Source organism: Filicampus tigris, chromosome 20 (genome assembly GCF_054856515.1).
Source record: "Filicampus tigris isolate MCC_2025a chromosome 20, RoL_Ftig_1.0, whole genome shotgun sequence".
NCBI classification, from domain to species: domain Eukaryota; kingdom Metazoa; phylum Chordata; class Actinopteri; order Syngnathiformes; family Syngnathidae; genus Filicampus; species Filicampus tigris.
This window is the reverse complement of record NC_141236.1, coordinates 1,169,018-1,185,000: the sequence shown is the minus strand read 5'-3', so window position 1 is coordinate 1,185,000 and position 15,983 is coordinate 1,169,018. Positions and strand designations below refer to the sequence as shown.

Below are 15,983 nucleotides of genomic sequence, written 5' to 3'. Positions count from 1 at the left end.
AGTTGTAGACCTCCATAGCATCTTTCTGTGAACCAAGAATTCAGAATATTCAGAGATATCCTCCCATTCACCCGGATGGATTAATTGATCAGTTTCCCCGCTGTTGGGCAAGGAACAAAGACCAATCATTCGTCCGAACCAAACTGTCCTATTTTGTTGTAACGAGACTCACACACTACATTTCTGAACCTGATAACTGACGGTCAGATTAGAAATGTGTTGGATACAAATAAAAGGGTGCGAAATCCAGTAGTGTAATGTGGATTTTCTGCACCTGAGCAAATCGGCTAATTTTGTGCCTCGTAACTAGGACTGCAATTCGGGTCTCTTCATACATTGGGACAACAGGGATGATACTGTAATCAGCAGTCGTGGTGGTCCATTAATCTCATTTTGTGAGAATTAATTGATCAAAATTGCATTGTTCATAATATAATTGCCCCCCAAAAAAACACTGAACCACTACACTTTCAGTGACAATTTTGTTGTACAAAAACAACACTTTTCAGGGTTTCGGAACACTTTGCACAAAATGCCATTGCATATATCTTTTCGTGACAACTTTTCACAGTCAATATCAATTGGCATGTTTTTTTTTGTGTCACTTTTGCCAAAGTTAAAATGGAAATTAAGTCAAAAGTGTTCTTTGCAACAATATGTTTTATGTTCCCCCTCTCAGCTAAAATGGTATTCCAGGTTTGGTCACTTGACATTAGCAGGCTGAGCCTGAGGGCACTTTGACGTCAATTTCAGTCGCTAGCAGGTGTCAGTACAGGGTAAAATGACTGATGGATAAAAAACGGTCTTTTTTTTCTTTTTTACCTTGTAATTCATATTCAACAAATGCAATATTAATCAGAATATTGTGTTTAGACTAGTGGGGGCACATCTAAACATATTCCAAAGAAAATATTTGATTTAGGAATTAAATAATTCCATAAAATATAATGTTTAATAAGCTCTCCTCAGTGCAGGTCATTTCCTTGTCCATTTTTCTGGAAATCACAATTCCACACGTGATCCAAGCAATCAGTGTGTTGTTTTTCCTGTAATGCTGTTGCTGATTTAGTTTAGATTGCTCTGTAATAAATATATGCATCATCTATTCAACTTTGTTTAAGCAGAGATATACTCATTTGACCATAAACAGCTAATAGTGGCTGGTGAGTATTTGCCCACGCTGTTGTTGTGAAAGAACGATTGTCTGTGCTAACTAATGTTCAGTTATGTATATATTTTGTACAAAATTAACCACAAAAGAAAAATGAGAAGAAGTATAGGGATATTAACGTGTGATAACTACACTCGTTTACATCTGTGTTGGGAGTCAAAGATAACAAAATCACAAATTTCTGCTAATTTAAATGGAAGACAAAATACTGTGTGAAAATATTTAAGTTTGGAAATCAGTTTACAGTAGTGTCAAAATAATACCGTATGTGAAAAGTGTGTTGAACTGTAGCTATTAAATTGGGATTAGAAATGATTGTTTCCTTTACACACAAATGGATGCCTTTGTAAAATTATAGTAAAATCAAGGCTGATCTTGCTGATGGCAATTTCACATACAGTGCTGGAAGATTGCAATGAGTATCCCTTCCACAATTCAATTTTGGCTTGTTGAATGACCACTGACAGGAAGCATGACAAGCCTTATTACAGTTTTCAAATAACCCTTACCCTCAGACTGCAGTAAATAACTCTGTGACCTTCATCTTTTGCTTTTTTTATATATACTGAGATTATCAAAATGATTGCCAATGCAACAATGTCAGTTTCTTTATTGAAGATAAAATAAAATCTAGGTTGCACTGAATGAGTTCCGTAGGCTACTTTGTTTTGATATTTTATCATGAAAGCAGGTTATTAGGTTTAAGATGACCTTTCTTCTTGAAGTTAGGTTTCATAAGAAAAAAATGGCGTTGTGTTTGACTGCATAAAACAGACTTTACAGTGTATCTAAAGTGGACATTGTCTCAAAAATATACATAGCCATGGCCAAAAAACTTTTTCTTTAACTGTCTTTAGCTGTGCCAGTTTAGTCAGAATGCTGCTATATCTCATGGTGAGACTGTGCAATTATCCTGTACTGTACATTACTGTACTGTTGAATGTAATAAAGGAATGTACATTTGTACCTTGGTAAATTGCCTTAAAAGGATCTTTTGTTCACTTCTGTCAGCTCGCAGGAAATCTTGGACATTTAAGGTATTCAATATTAATCTTTATTTAAATGTTTGACTATTGTTAAAATGTTACTACAAATGTTCACCAACAACTGTAATATAGTATATCGTCGCTGTTATGTGAAAGGTACGGAGCCCCTAAAGTGACATGGGGAGAAAAAAAAAAAAGGGATGAGAAAGTAGTATGCGTGCATGGGAGACACTGTAACGACATTTCGGTTTGTGTTTCTGTGTGCAAATGACAGTGCGGGACCTAATTCGGTTATACTTTCACCTGGGACTTTATTATAAGGCTGCTTTACTTATTTACCTGCGTGAGATAGCTTCCTGGAACGGTAGTGTATTTTCAACCTGCTTCCAGTGCAGTGAGACAACGGCAGCAGAAGAGGACTTATACTCTTTTCTCAAAACAAGAACTATGCCAAATAGTGTCATCGACCAACTAACAGAAGATTAGGTGTGGAGAACTATTAACTTGCTTTTGTTATTGTAGCCGCATGCTAGCTTGAAATGCTTCACATATATGGCGTTTGCATTTTTTTCTTACAGATCGCCGGTGGGATAGCCATGTTTTCACTAACAAGTTCATTTTATATATTTTTTGATCAGGAAAATAAAAAGAGTTGTCATTTCATCAATAAATTTGGGAGAAATGAGAAAATAAGTGACTCCATGAATAATGCCCCTTGTTAATGAGGAGAATGGCTGCGCCCCCTAGCATTCTATCCCTGTTCGGCCGGAGTCACGGGAGTAACCAATTCCAAACCCTCCATTGGAAATCATTGTACTTTCATTGCTTATAACGTCCAAAAATGGCGATCAATGTGGACACATATACTAATGCCCACTTCAACATATCAAAAGGATTAACCTCTCTGTGGCTGATTTGTATGAGAATGAGTAAATGTGGAAGTGAGCAGAGCTACATAGGCTGGGACTAGCGCACACGGCTTCTTTGCTTTAAAAAAAAAAAAAAAAGAAACATTGCTTCTTTGCTGATTACGGTTGAGACGAGCGAGGCATTTAAGACCAGTCAGGATATTTACAGAGACTGAAGTGGAAATGAGTAGACGTGCACATTTATTTGGATGATTGAGGAATGGCCCCATTTTCTTGACCGACATCATACCGTAACGTAAACAGCCGAAAAGGTACGTTGCGATGCGGCCACACTCGGTTGTGGAGTCAGCCTCGCTGGAACTTTTTGTTCGCTCAACATTGATGTTTGTTCGATGGGGGCTTACCTCACTCGCTGGCGGCTCTCTGTCTGACAACGCTTTCTCGACTGCATGTACTGTATTTTTTGCAGACTTTGCCTTTAATTAAAAAAAAAAAAAACTGTACAGTAAAATCTGTCCAAACTTGGCATGCTGATAGTATGGGCCCTCAGGAACAATAACCCACTGGAATAATTTTCTACTTATTGAAGGATTTTTTTATGGTTGTCCAAAACTCAGGGAAATGATAATTTTTGTACTGTTTGTACTGTGTTTTGTGCAGACTTTCTAATTAAAAAAAAATGTACAGTAAAATCAATCCAAACTTGGCATGCTGATAGTATGGGCCCTCAGGAAGAAGAGCACACTGGAATTATTTTCCACTTCTTGGAGGAATGTTTTTATGGAAGTCCAAACGTGAGGAAATGATGATTTTTGTACTGTGTTTTGTGCAGACTTTGCCTCTAATTTTTGAAAAATCTGTACAGTAAAATCAGTCTAAACTCGACATGATGATAGTATTCCTCTTCAGGAAGAAGAATCCACTGGAATAGTTTTCTACTTATCGGAGGAATGTTGTCCATGGCAGTTCGAACGTGAAGAAAGTGATGCATTGTGCACTGTATTTTGTGCACAGTTGTGACATGCGGAAAAGCATTTACCGTAACGTTTAGAATATGCGCGCACTCAAAAACGTAGGAGCGGATAGCTTGACCATAGAAAAACGAGAGCGTGATAGCTTGACTGCAGTAATAGCACGCAGTGTTAGAAAAAATGCAGTGAAAGTTGAAATGGGGTGGCTCCATTTTCAGAATGGCACTTTTCATCAAATATGAGCAAGAGGTGGAGGTGGAACACGACACTTATCTGTTGATAAAACAGTGACTATGGCTGAGCTGCTGGAGACGGGAAAACACCTGTTTATTCCAAATGGACGCTCATCTAAAGGATCGATTGATGACTTCCATTTTGATGTTCGTGATTATAGCCACAATTTGATGTCCCATGAAGTCACAGTGGGCCAGCTGTACGTAGGGTTGCCAACTTCCGGAAAAATAAATAAGGGACACCTCATTGGCAGGGAGGGATGACCTGACTGCCTTCAACTTTGGATGGACAGATCGCTACCAAAATATCGATATTCCGATCCAGAATGCTCAATTTTAAGTACTCAAGCTAAAGTGTTGATTTCTGCAATTAATTCATATATACTGTATACCGGTAATATATTTATTAATCCATAATTTAGAAGGTTGTATTGTCATCCAATCAGCATTTTTGCTATGTGTTACCAAGGGCAAAGAGCTTTCTGCGTTGGCAGAAATGGACTGCTGGCTCTGGTCCCGCCCACCAGAACTTTGTAAACGCATTTGATTTGATGAAGAACGTTTAGGGCGAAGGCCCACGACTCATAGGCACTGCATGGAGTCCACGCCATTGTTGACAAGATGACATGGAAGTGAGAACAAAATAGTTTGGAGTAGTTTGGTTCAACTCATGTGTACGCTCCCCTCTGGTATGAGCGCAGTGGCAGCACATGTGGTTTTGTTTGCAGTTTTGTATAAAAAAATTAAGTCACTTCCGGTACCAATATCAGATAGGTATCGCGATATTTGGTCCAGTATTACTTGATATCGGATTGGACCCAAAATCCCTGGTATCGCCCATACCTACTTTCAACCTTCATGGCATGATTTATTTATTTATTTTTAACTGTTTTTTGTTGGTGAAACAATTTTTAATTATACAAACCCGATTGAATAAGATGCATATATTTGAATGATTTTGAATGAACACATTAGAAAGTTATTATCCAGAAATTGACTTGAATACAATCTAACAAAATTAATTTATCAAAATATCTCTCAAACAGAAACCTTTCCTGCTTAACTTAAGAACATTCATCCTGTAACTTATGAACAGCTCAATGCCACATTATGTGGAGTACGGATGTACACGACTAGTCGTTTAACCGTCTACGATTTATTAAACATTTTAGTATTTTATTAGTCGGTTAAACGCTGCATTTGCTGTATCACACATCGTGTTCCTCACTCCTCAGCCTCTGCCTACAAGCTGAGCACCAAGAGAGAGAATTGCCCCCCTATATGCATATGCATTGATGTACTGTAATCACGTTAGGCAATGGTTGTATTTGTGTTAGGTGAATGCACCGGACTTAACAAAAAAAAAAAAAAAAACACACAAAAAAGAAGTTGTGATGTTAACGTACGATCAAATTTAAACCATTATATTAACCATTGCAATCATGGTTTTAATAACGGTGATACATACTAACAACAATAATCGCAGTAGACACTGTGCCTACATATATAAACATTTATTTTGGAGGACATAACGCACGGCCGCTCCCGGTGTATTTTTGTTTTCATGCGTTATGAAGTGCAGGCTTGTCAAATGAAGCGGATGACTAAATGTCTGGTTAAACGTTCCGTTGCGCTGAAATAAAAAAAGAATTAAAACACTCGAGCAACAAACAAGTTTTGAAATAAAAGTACAATTTAATGGCAAACCAACATTATGACGATCGCACCACATTATAGTTGCAGTAGACAGAGAGGATAGTAATATTTAGTGCACATATGTGTATTGTAATAGATGTTTTTGAATAAAGTCATCCCATGTCCACAACAACGTCATCTCCCAGCTGCTGCAGACCGAGGCGCCTCATCACGATCTGGCGAGAGGCTTGAAGTTTGTCAGAGCTCTGATTTGTTTTCATGCGTTTGCCCTCAGTACTTGGATGGGCTTAACATTAGCTGTTAGCTTGGAGAAACGGATACCAAAGAAAGCTTGTCCCCGCAAGCACGAAAGGAGTGGTGTTGGTGACTGGTACCTTCCTTGGCGAATCGCGAATCATTCATAGCAAGACTCAGTTCACTCACTGACTGCATGGAGTTCTCGTTCGCGTGAACGAGAACGAGAAATGGCAGCGACATGTTCACTCACTGAATCGTTGGTGAACGGGAAATGACATCACTGATTCCCGTAGCGACCCGTTCACTCACCGAATCGTTGAACGGGAAATCATTGATTCCTTCGTGAACGCCAATAGCGTGGCAGTGTGTTCAGTAAATCCCGCTTACATCTGACGTTGGCTGCTGATTGGTCAATCGCTAAGATTGAAAACATGTGTGTGGCTGAGCTCAAATGAATTTAGAAAATCACTTCAGGAAGTAATCCATTCACTCACGCTCACTGGAAAGATTCGTTCTTTTTGAACAAATCGTTCGCGATCGACCCAACACTAGTGTCAAAGGCAGCTACCACGAAAAAAACGGCACCGTTTGGCAGTATTTTGATGCAGCAGATGACAACAAGGTTGGCTGTAGGCTTTGTAAGCATAAACTCGCTTAAGACCACTCTCCAGGAGCAATGAGAAACCACACAGCGACGGGGCCAGGCAGACGAGCATGAGAGCGGCCGGACTGGTGCAGTCATGCTCACCGCACAGCAAAGATTACCCAACTAATTTGTAAAATGACGCGATATGCTGCCGGTTTCTTTTGTTGAGGGCAAAGGGTTCGAAATGCTGCATATCGAGCCTGAGTAGCTACGTGGTGCCAAGTCGCAAAACAATAACGCCCCAACTCGAGAGTAGCCATAACCAAATGAAAGAGGAGATGCTACGAGCGTTTGAGTGGGTCAACTATGTGGACGACAGACCGATGGACGTCCATAGCCACCGAATCTTAAAGCGGAAGTCAACCCAAACATGTTTTTTTCCAGAATATGTTCTATGCAATCCCACTAGTTGAAACAGGGAATTCTGATAAATATTGCGTTTGTGGAATAAGTGTTAATCCACTCGTTTTTAGCCATCTCTGGGGGCGGCCATCTTGTCTTCTGTCGACTGAAAATGACATCACAACTGCTCACAATGACCAATCACGGCTCAGACTGAGAACACAGGTCAGCTGTGATTGGTCGTGGTGAGCAGTTGTGATGTCATTTTCAGTCGACAGGAGACAAGATGGCCGCCCCCAGAGATGACTAAAACCGAGTGCATTTTGCTGCTTAACTTATTTTCCACAAACGCAAAATTAATCAGAACGCCATGTTCCAACTAGTGGACCTGCTGGGAACATATTCTTGAAAAAAATATGTTTGGGTTGACTTCCGCTTTAAATGAAGCGTCATTATGTGGACAAAGGACATCTCCGCAGCTGTGTGCTTCAGACACGCCCCTTAGAGGAAAGACACACAGCTGAAAACTTGGCTGCTCTCCTGCGGAGTGTGATGGGTACGTGACACTAGAAAATAAAGTTATCGCCTGTGTACATGATAATGCACCTAACATGGTGAATGAGACCCTGCTGGACTGGGAGTCAGTACCATTACTCATTACATTATTCATAATAAATGCCATGCATTGCATTGGCAAATGTATTAGAAATGTATTTTTCTTTCAATTGTTCACTTTAATTCAGTCAGTTGTTACATCAATAGAATTTAAATTAACAAACTGTCCTAAAATAGCTCCAACTGTAAATACACAAAACATTTGCATTTTAAACTTTGAATTCAATATGTATTAAATTTCAAGTTTTCTTGCTTGTAGACTAGTCGCAAATACAATTTAAGACTAGTCGGCGGGCAAATTAGTCGAAATTCCCATCCCTAATGTGGAGCCTATTTTTCCATTTATATTTCCTCTGAGATCTTGCTGCAGTGAGCAGCGGTTTGTCTTTGACAACTACAGAGTGAAACGCTGAGCAAGACATGTCATAGTTGAGGCTCACAATGAGCTCACCTTTAATCAGTTCAGCAGAACATTTCTTTCGCACATTTATCCATTTCATCTTCATAAAAGAGTAAAATAAACATTTTTTTACTGTTTTTTCTACTATATTTATAATTAAAGTGTAGTATATCGACTTTATAAATAAAGTGTAGTATATGGACTACCTGTACAGTAAAAATTATGCATATCTGAGGCACCGGGAAGGGGGCCTGGCACTGCAGAGGAGCCAGCATGGGAGCCCGTAGTTGTTGAGGTGCCGGGAAGGGGGTCTGGCACTGCTGAGGCAGGCATCGGGACGGGGGCCCGCATTTGCTGAGGCGCCGGGAAGGGGCCCTGCCACATCAGCCTGCCACCATAGAGGTTGGGACGCACATGAGACACGAGGGATTGGGAGTACAGATAGTGAGGAATGTAAATTTAAAGAAACGGGATGAACGGGACTAGGTGAAGAAGTACGCAGTGAACGAGGTGTCGAAAAAGGTGGGGCTTGTAGTGGCTTGGGTAAAGGTTCGTAATGATGTGACTTGGTAAAAGCTGAGGAGAAACCAGAAACTCTACTTGGACGCCTACGTTGGCCACCCCGCGGGGCTCCCGTGTAAATGGCCAACCGGGCACCCAAAGTAGGGTCTGAAGGGAAGGGTTCAGTGGTGGACACTAAGGGTACAGGTTCTGTCTGGTTAATCAATTAGACATTTCATAACACACCACCAACGAAGAGGAAGACACTCAGTTCCTTGTTAGCAGCTCATTAGTAGAACGGAGAAATAGCACCAGTTTCTACTCCCTGAGTTCCCGCTGTTCTCGTGAGGAGAACGTGTAACCCTTCTTGTTTGTGATGGAGCTCAAATCTCCTGCTCTCCTGCGTTGTGTTATGTGAGAATAAATGACAGGAGACATGATGGTTGCTCGACTCGTTTACTTCCTGTACAAACACACGACGTGCAATGGTCAGTCCCCGAAAGCGTTATCGGCACGCTCGGCGGCGACACAAATGGACTGGCATACATCAACACAAAATGCAAAACAAAAGAAATACAACAAAAATGTACCTGTACAAACACTTCCTGCGATGGTCAATCCCCGAAAGCGTTATCGGCACGCTAAGGAGTAAATTGTTAAATTAGGATTTGTGGCTAAGTGTCTACTAACAAATGCACAGCGGCACCCAACTCACCTCGGCGGCGACACAAATGGACTGGCGGCAATTGCGACACAACCAGCCATATATATCCACCGCATGAGAGATGGGCGCTGTTGAGCCATTATGTTTAAACAAGTGGAATCTCTCCAGTACCACAGTAACTCTGTTACAAACGCCCCATACGTTCTGACGTTATGACCTTATCTCTCCGTAACCTCTCTTTATTAACGTTCAGGATTCCCTGGTTATGTAACCCAGGTTAACATAATGTCATAAAATAAGAGCCTATTAATAAAAACAGTCGTTAAGAAAATGCATGCATTGTAAATACTAAATAGATAAACATGGCTTAAAAGTATGTTAAAAGGTTAAAAACTGCGCAAATTCATTAATGTTTTTGTATTTGTATAAAATGATTAAACGATTTATCAAAACAAGTCACTGATAGTGTAGTGGTACACACGCCTGAGTTGTGTGTGGGCAGCGTGGGATCAATTCCCGCTCAGTGACGGTGTCGTGTGTGGCTGGCGACCAGTGCGGGGTGGAGTCTGCCTTCGCCCGTTGACGGCTGGGATAGGCTCCAGCACCTCCCCGCGACCCTGTATAGGATAAGCGGTTTGGAAGATGACATGACATGACATGATTTATCAAAACATTTATTTTGAAGGCCACGTAGCGACGTAACGTCATATGACCAGAAATGCGCACTTTATATTTTCTCTTTCCCTCGTTTTTTCTGAATACGACGAAGGTGCAGTAAGTCCTCGCGGAGCTGCTGCTAAACGAAAAAGAAAAAATGGAAGGAAACCGAGCTATCGAATGCTATTTTTGTACGGAGAAAGACTTATTTTTCTATTTTTCACAACCTGTTCTACATTGGTGATGTACTAATTACTGAACAGGACTTGGTGAGTTCAAGACTTGTATTTTCTTTTATGCAATGAACATTTTATAATATTGTATTGGTCAATTGATGGGGAAAAAAGAAGCTAAGATGTCAAATTTATGCTGTTATATGTTAAAATTATGTCTGTAAACGGTGAATTGGTGCATTATAGTCTGCTGGTTGTGATACAATGTATCTGTGATGTTCTTATTTTTCCACCTGCCACCGCCATTATTGAAACTGCGTCATTATATTTGCATTCGTTTCATTCGACAGAAAACTGACTTTAACTTGTAATTGAAATTACCCGATGTACTAATTGGGTTATTTATGCATATTATTTTGTTATGATAGGCTACTAAGGTTTGATTCAGAAACGTCTGAACTCTTAACGGAGTTGGTTTCTTTGTGCGAGACGCAAGATGGCGAGCCACCCACTAACCGCTTGAACTGTCTCTCACGCAGGAGCGGAGAGCACTTGCGGGACGTTTTAATATCCATCGGACCTGGTAGGATATATCTGTTGTTTTTTTCTCTGCTACACCGCAGTGGATACTAAACTCAGGATTGACTATTCGGACATTCAGAAGAACATGAATGATTGAACCAGAGACATTTGAATACATGGATTAGTTCAGTCTTCTGCTGAATTGTTTTGAGTTTGTACTTTGTGTCACTTTTATTTTTTGTCAACCATACATAATGATGCTGTAATGGTGTTATTGAATTGTTGATTGGTTTAAGCAACAAAACAGAAATGGTTGAGACTTAAAGGTGGACTTAAGTGATTTGAACAAGATACCTGCCTTTACTGAACCTTATTCAAAACAAAGGTGGGTCACATAAATAGATTTAAACGTAAAATTAGAATTTATTAAAATAACAACCCTGGTTGAGAACCGTATTTTCAAAACTAAATAATAGGTTTAAAGAAAAGGGATTAACAACCAAAAATTCACTTGACAGCAGAGGGAATATATTTTCCTTACAATTCTATGTAAATTGTATGTCCATTCTATGTCAATTTTGTGTGTCATTTGTATGTCAACACGTTTTGAATTCAACTAAAAGAAGCCGGCAGTTCAAACGTATTCTTGGTCTGTGGTCATTCATTTGGTTTATATTATTTACTACTACTTTAATAGTCAAACTTAGTTCTGGTCCATTGTTCTATTTAACTGTAATTACTCCAGATGTGTTACAGTTACATGGATGTTTCCAAACTAAGGGGTGGGGAACTTATGCAAGCCATTGGAAACACTTGAACTTGTTTCTCTACGTGTGTGCATGTGAGTGAAAGATTACTCTGTCCATGCGTCATAATTATGCCAAAGCATTACATTACAAAAACATTCAGTCACATCCACAACCTTCTAAACCTTATCAGATGGTGTCAACAAGTTTGCTATTGATAGATATGAAAGCAGAAGCAATTTCTTCATTGCGAGTACATACAAGAGCGGAAGCAATATTCTTCCTTGCAGGCAAATATCACATCGTTCTTATATTTAGTTTACAATAGACATATATATTGTAAACTAAATCACTCAAACATATGTTCATTTAGCATAATCAGCAAATGTGTGATAACTATTTTATAATTATTCCTCCAATGACGCGACTTGAAAAAAGCGGACTTACGTGAGGAACCAGAACCTCTACTCGGGCGTCTACGTTGCCACCCCCGCGGGGGTCCCGTGTAATGGCCAACCGGGCGCCCAAGCTAGAGTCTGATGGAAAGTGTTCTGGAGTGGACACTAAGGAATCATCATCAGAAAAACATGACAAAAATTGACAAGGGCTTGAATAGTGACTTGGGAAGGGACTCGGAAAACCAAAATCAGTGTCAAAATCTGAATTGGAAACTAAGGGATCATCATCGTACAAAAACTAAGGAGGGCTTGAAAAAGCAGGAAGCCCAAAATCAATGTCAGAATCAGAAAGGAGATTAACCAAATCATGGCCATCTTCACAGTCCAAAAAATCTGAGTCTAAAAACAAAACATCGGCTGTTAAACTAGAAGGGGACTGTACAAAATTAGGACAAGTAAGTGGAAAAGATGAGACAGATATGGAAGAAAAGACAGAGCTTACACGAAGGGTTTGGGGGTGGTCAGCAGGCTGAGGGTGGTTGGAGGCAGACCGGGACTTGCAACGGCTTGAGCGACCCATCGTGAAGGAGCGACATGAGAGGTTCCCAGAGAAAAGGCAAAGCAGCACCTGGTGAGACAATCACTACCTGATTGGAGGTGGAAGGATTTTTAGGAGCAGGTGATGACGTCTTTGGCTTGAGGGATTGTGTCTGAGTCTGCTTGCTCCATGACTGGTCAGTACGTTCTGTCATGTGAGGATCGGGACCCATTCGCAGATATGACACAGAAGTTGAAGAGTAAAAAGTATTTATCAAGAAGAATACAAAGTAACAACAGAGATCAGGACTGGAAGAGAGTTTGCATCCTCACTCAAAGAAGGTTTGACGTACTGACCATAGCAACTGTAGAGCAACTGATACATCACATAAACAACCAGTCATAACATGTTTTTAGATATTGATTTGTGTATGTCAAAGTTGCTGATTTATATGTTGTTCTCTATTAGATCAATTGATCAGCAATCACTGTTATTTTTAAATATCTTGCAGTACTATACCACAAAATGATGAGAAAAATATGTGAGGGAATTATACTATTAGGCTAATGAAATGTTGAAACAAGAGTAGTCACTAACAACAGTGTTAGTGTGAATAAAGATATAATTTCGCCTTTCATGCACTGGTTTGTTATGCTTTCTTAGCATTTTTGTTCATTTTCTGTTCATGAACAATGCAAAGATAAAGCCGATTGTCGATGACAATTTGCCATTCCTGCTATATGCTGTACAACAAATTGAAAATGTTCATTGGAACAAATGGCTCCAACTCTGTGATACACACAACTCTTTTGTGAGTATTGTGATATAAGTATATTATATATTATAGTTTAGTAAGCGTGCTTATGGAAATTATCAGATCCAAGTTTAAAACTAAGCTCATACAGAATTCATCGGAAAAAATAAACACTATTGCCGTAAGTATCCCATGGTGGACTCTGAGACTGTGTCTGATCACATGTTCAGTTTATAAGGATCCAAATGTAAAAATGTAAAAAATCTAAAATTAGAGTGCAATTGTTCTCACGCCTTAAATGTAGGTACAGATCCAATGCTTGATAGACATCAGCTGGAAGCTGTATCTGTGACTCCATCATCAAAATGTTGCAGATGTTGTAAATGTCTATGTCATATGGCACCGCTGGGCGAATTCTGCAATCACTCCAACACAACTGTACATCAGCTCTGTCCACTGGGCAAATGCAGTCATAGCTTGAGTAGAGTTCTGGGAACATGTACATGATTTGGGGCTGACCACTGGGTACCCTTTCGTTCTTCGATGGTCTGATGACATGTGCATCCCACACATGGATGGTCTCATCCAATTCGTCCTGGGGAAAAAACGGTAAGATACGTTAGACAGTAAGAGAGCAACCAAATATTCATGTGGTTGTGGGTCATAGCCTTGTGTTATTAGATGGCTTGAGATGAGAGTAAATTTTGCCGTTTTTGATGACGATACAAAAAAAAATCATATGAAATAAAGTATATAAGAGCAGGGAATTGAAATTTGTAGCTTTTAATTGGCTCGTCAGCACCAGGAACATCAGGAACAACAAAAGGGTTAAGGGATGCTGCAAATACAGTGTATACTACTGTCGAAAAGTCACTGTCGCCCTTTAACTTAAATGCAAAAGGTCTAGTTCACTGAGCTGATTGTACTTGCATCTGGTATTTGTTATTAATACAGAAAAAAGCTTTGAACAGCACATTCAATGCTGAACATACATTGCGGTCACTTTGGCAGGGCTATGTTAAAAAAAAGTGCGCAGGGCTGTCTTTAAAAAAAAGTACAGGCTGAAGTTCGTTAACTTTGATCCTTGACAAATAGGCCTACCATTTTAGCCTTTTTTATTTTTTTTGTTATTGCTTCTCAATAATACCCCTCTGGGCATCTGATGTCAATTCAACATCAATATAACATCAATTGAATGATTCTGATACTACATCATTCAATTTAATGATTTTTATGTCATATTGATGTTGAATTGACATCAGATGACCACTGGTCAGAGCTAGCGGTCTTAATTTTATTATAGATCAATATTGATGCACGTTTCCCCTCGGGTGCAGTGTATTTCTAATACACGGCAGGCTGCACGTAATAGGCTTTTATTGCTTTTTGCTTTAAGTATAATATTTATTGTAATGCACTTGATTGCTATTATGACATTTACAGTGTTTTATCATTGCATAATATTAAAAAGCATCCATCCATCCATTATCTATTCCGCTTATCCTCACAAGGGTCGCGGGGCGTGCTTGAGCCTATCCCAGCTGTCTTTGGGCAGTAGGCGGGGGACACCCTGAATTGGTTGCCAGCCAATCGCAGGGCACACAAAGACAGACATCCGCACTCACAATCACACCTAGGGGCAAATTTAGAGAGTCCAATCAACTTACCATGCATGTTTTTGGAATGTGGGAGGAAACCGGAGTACCCGGAGAAAACCCACGCAGGCACGGGGAGAACATGCAAACTCCACACAGGGAGGCCAGGGCCGGGATCGAACCCACGACCTCTGAACTGTGAGGCGGACTAGCTAACCAGTCGACCACCGTGCCGCTATTAAAAAGCAATTTGACACAATTTAAGATGACAATTGAACGTTTAAAGACATGTGGCTTACCTGAATGATATCCATGAAGCAGAACTGAATGAATTTCGGTCCAAATATGTCCTGTCGAACAAACCACGGTTTTTCAAGTCAGCAAAGATAGAGATGTGGAATTCAATTGATTCCCTTCTGAGAAAGCCCCACCAACTCTCAATGCACTGATTTGCTGTGCTTGCACCTTCAATATAACTTTCGATGCCGGAGCCGTCATAAATGTTGCGACAGAAATTGTTGAAAGTCTCGTATTTTAACATTCTCTGTGCCCCGATCACCTCTGGCAATCCTTGGACAACCACCTAATCTGTGGACTGCCTCCATGTAGTAGCTTCTTATGATTTTTGGGTCACTGCTGATGGTGAACGCATTCATCCATATGATTTTCCGGGAAAACACGTCTATGCAGCCGTTGATACAGATACCAAATGGTTTTAGTTTGTCGTAAGAGGCGAAATGCCAAATGTAATTGGGTCCTTTTGCAAAATAGCTTCGGCGATGGAGCCGTCTCCTCCTCCTGAGTTCAACACCTCTTGGATCAAGTTCTTTTAAAATGAGGCGCACCTGTTCTTTTTTTACGTGTAGTCCATTCTCCTTGCATTTAGTATACATCCATCTGTATCCACAGAGCTGCCCAGATGTCTGTAATTGTTCATGAATGAAATTAACTACACGATCCAAAATGGTGTATTCCTTTCGGCAAAGCAGACTGCAAGACTTCAAAATTTGTTTAATTGTGTCTCTGAGACACAACATAATGGTGACGACTTGCAAGTAAAGCAGCAATGTCCTTGGAATAAAGTCCCAGGTGAAAATATAACCGAACTAGGTCCTGCACTGTCATCTTCACACTGAAACACAAAGCGAAATGTCGTTATAGTGTCTCCCATGCAGCATACTACTTTCTCATCCTAATGAGAAACTTTCTCATCCTAATGAGAAAAGTTTCTCATCCTAATGAGAAAAGTTTCTCGTTAGGATAAGAAACCTTTCTCGTTAGGACGAGAAATTTTTCTCACTAGGATGAG

General features: G+C 40.0%; 2 protein-coding genes and 1 pseudogene across 3 annotated transcripts in view; 2 read left to right on the top strand and 1 right to left on the bottom strand.

The window, feature by feature from the left end:
• Nucleotides 1-2,147, top strand: part of gpr63 (G protein-coupled receptor 63) — an 8,697-nt gene extending 6,550 nt beyond the window's left edge. For both annotated transcript variants that reach the window (XM_086018514.1, XM_086018513.1), the window contains one exon: nt 1-2,147. This exon is cut by the window's left edge. The gene's annotated coding sequence lies outside the window, so the exon portion shown is untranslated.
• A 6,969-nt stretch (nt 2,148-9,116) lies between these two features.
• LOC147127793 (uncharacterized) lies at nt 9,117-15,330 on the bottom strand (annotated as a pseudogene).
• Nucleotides 9,587-15,983, top strand: part of epha7 (eph receptor A7) — a 155,568-nt gene continuing 149,171 nt past the window's right edge. The window contains exons 1-2 of the mRNA XM_086017950.1: nt 9,587-10,217; nt 10,661-10,704. The gene's annotated coding sequence lies outside the window, so the exon portion shown is untranslated. The remainder of the gene's footprint in view (nt 10,218-10,660; nt 10,705-15,983) is intronic.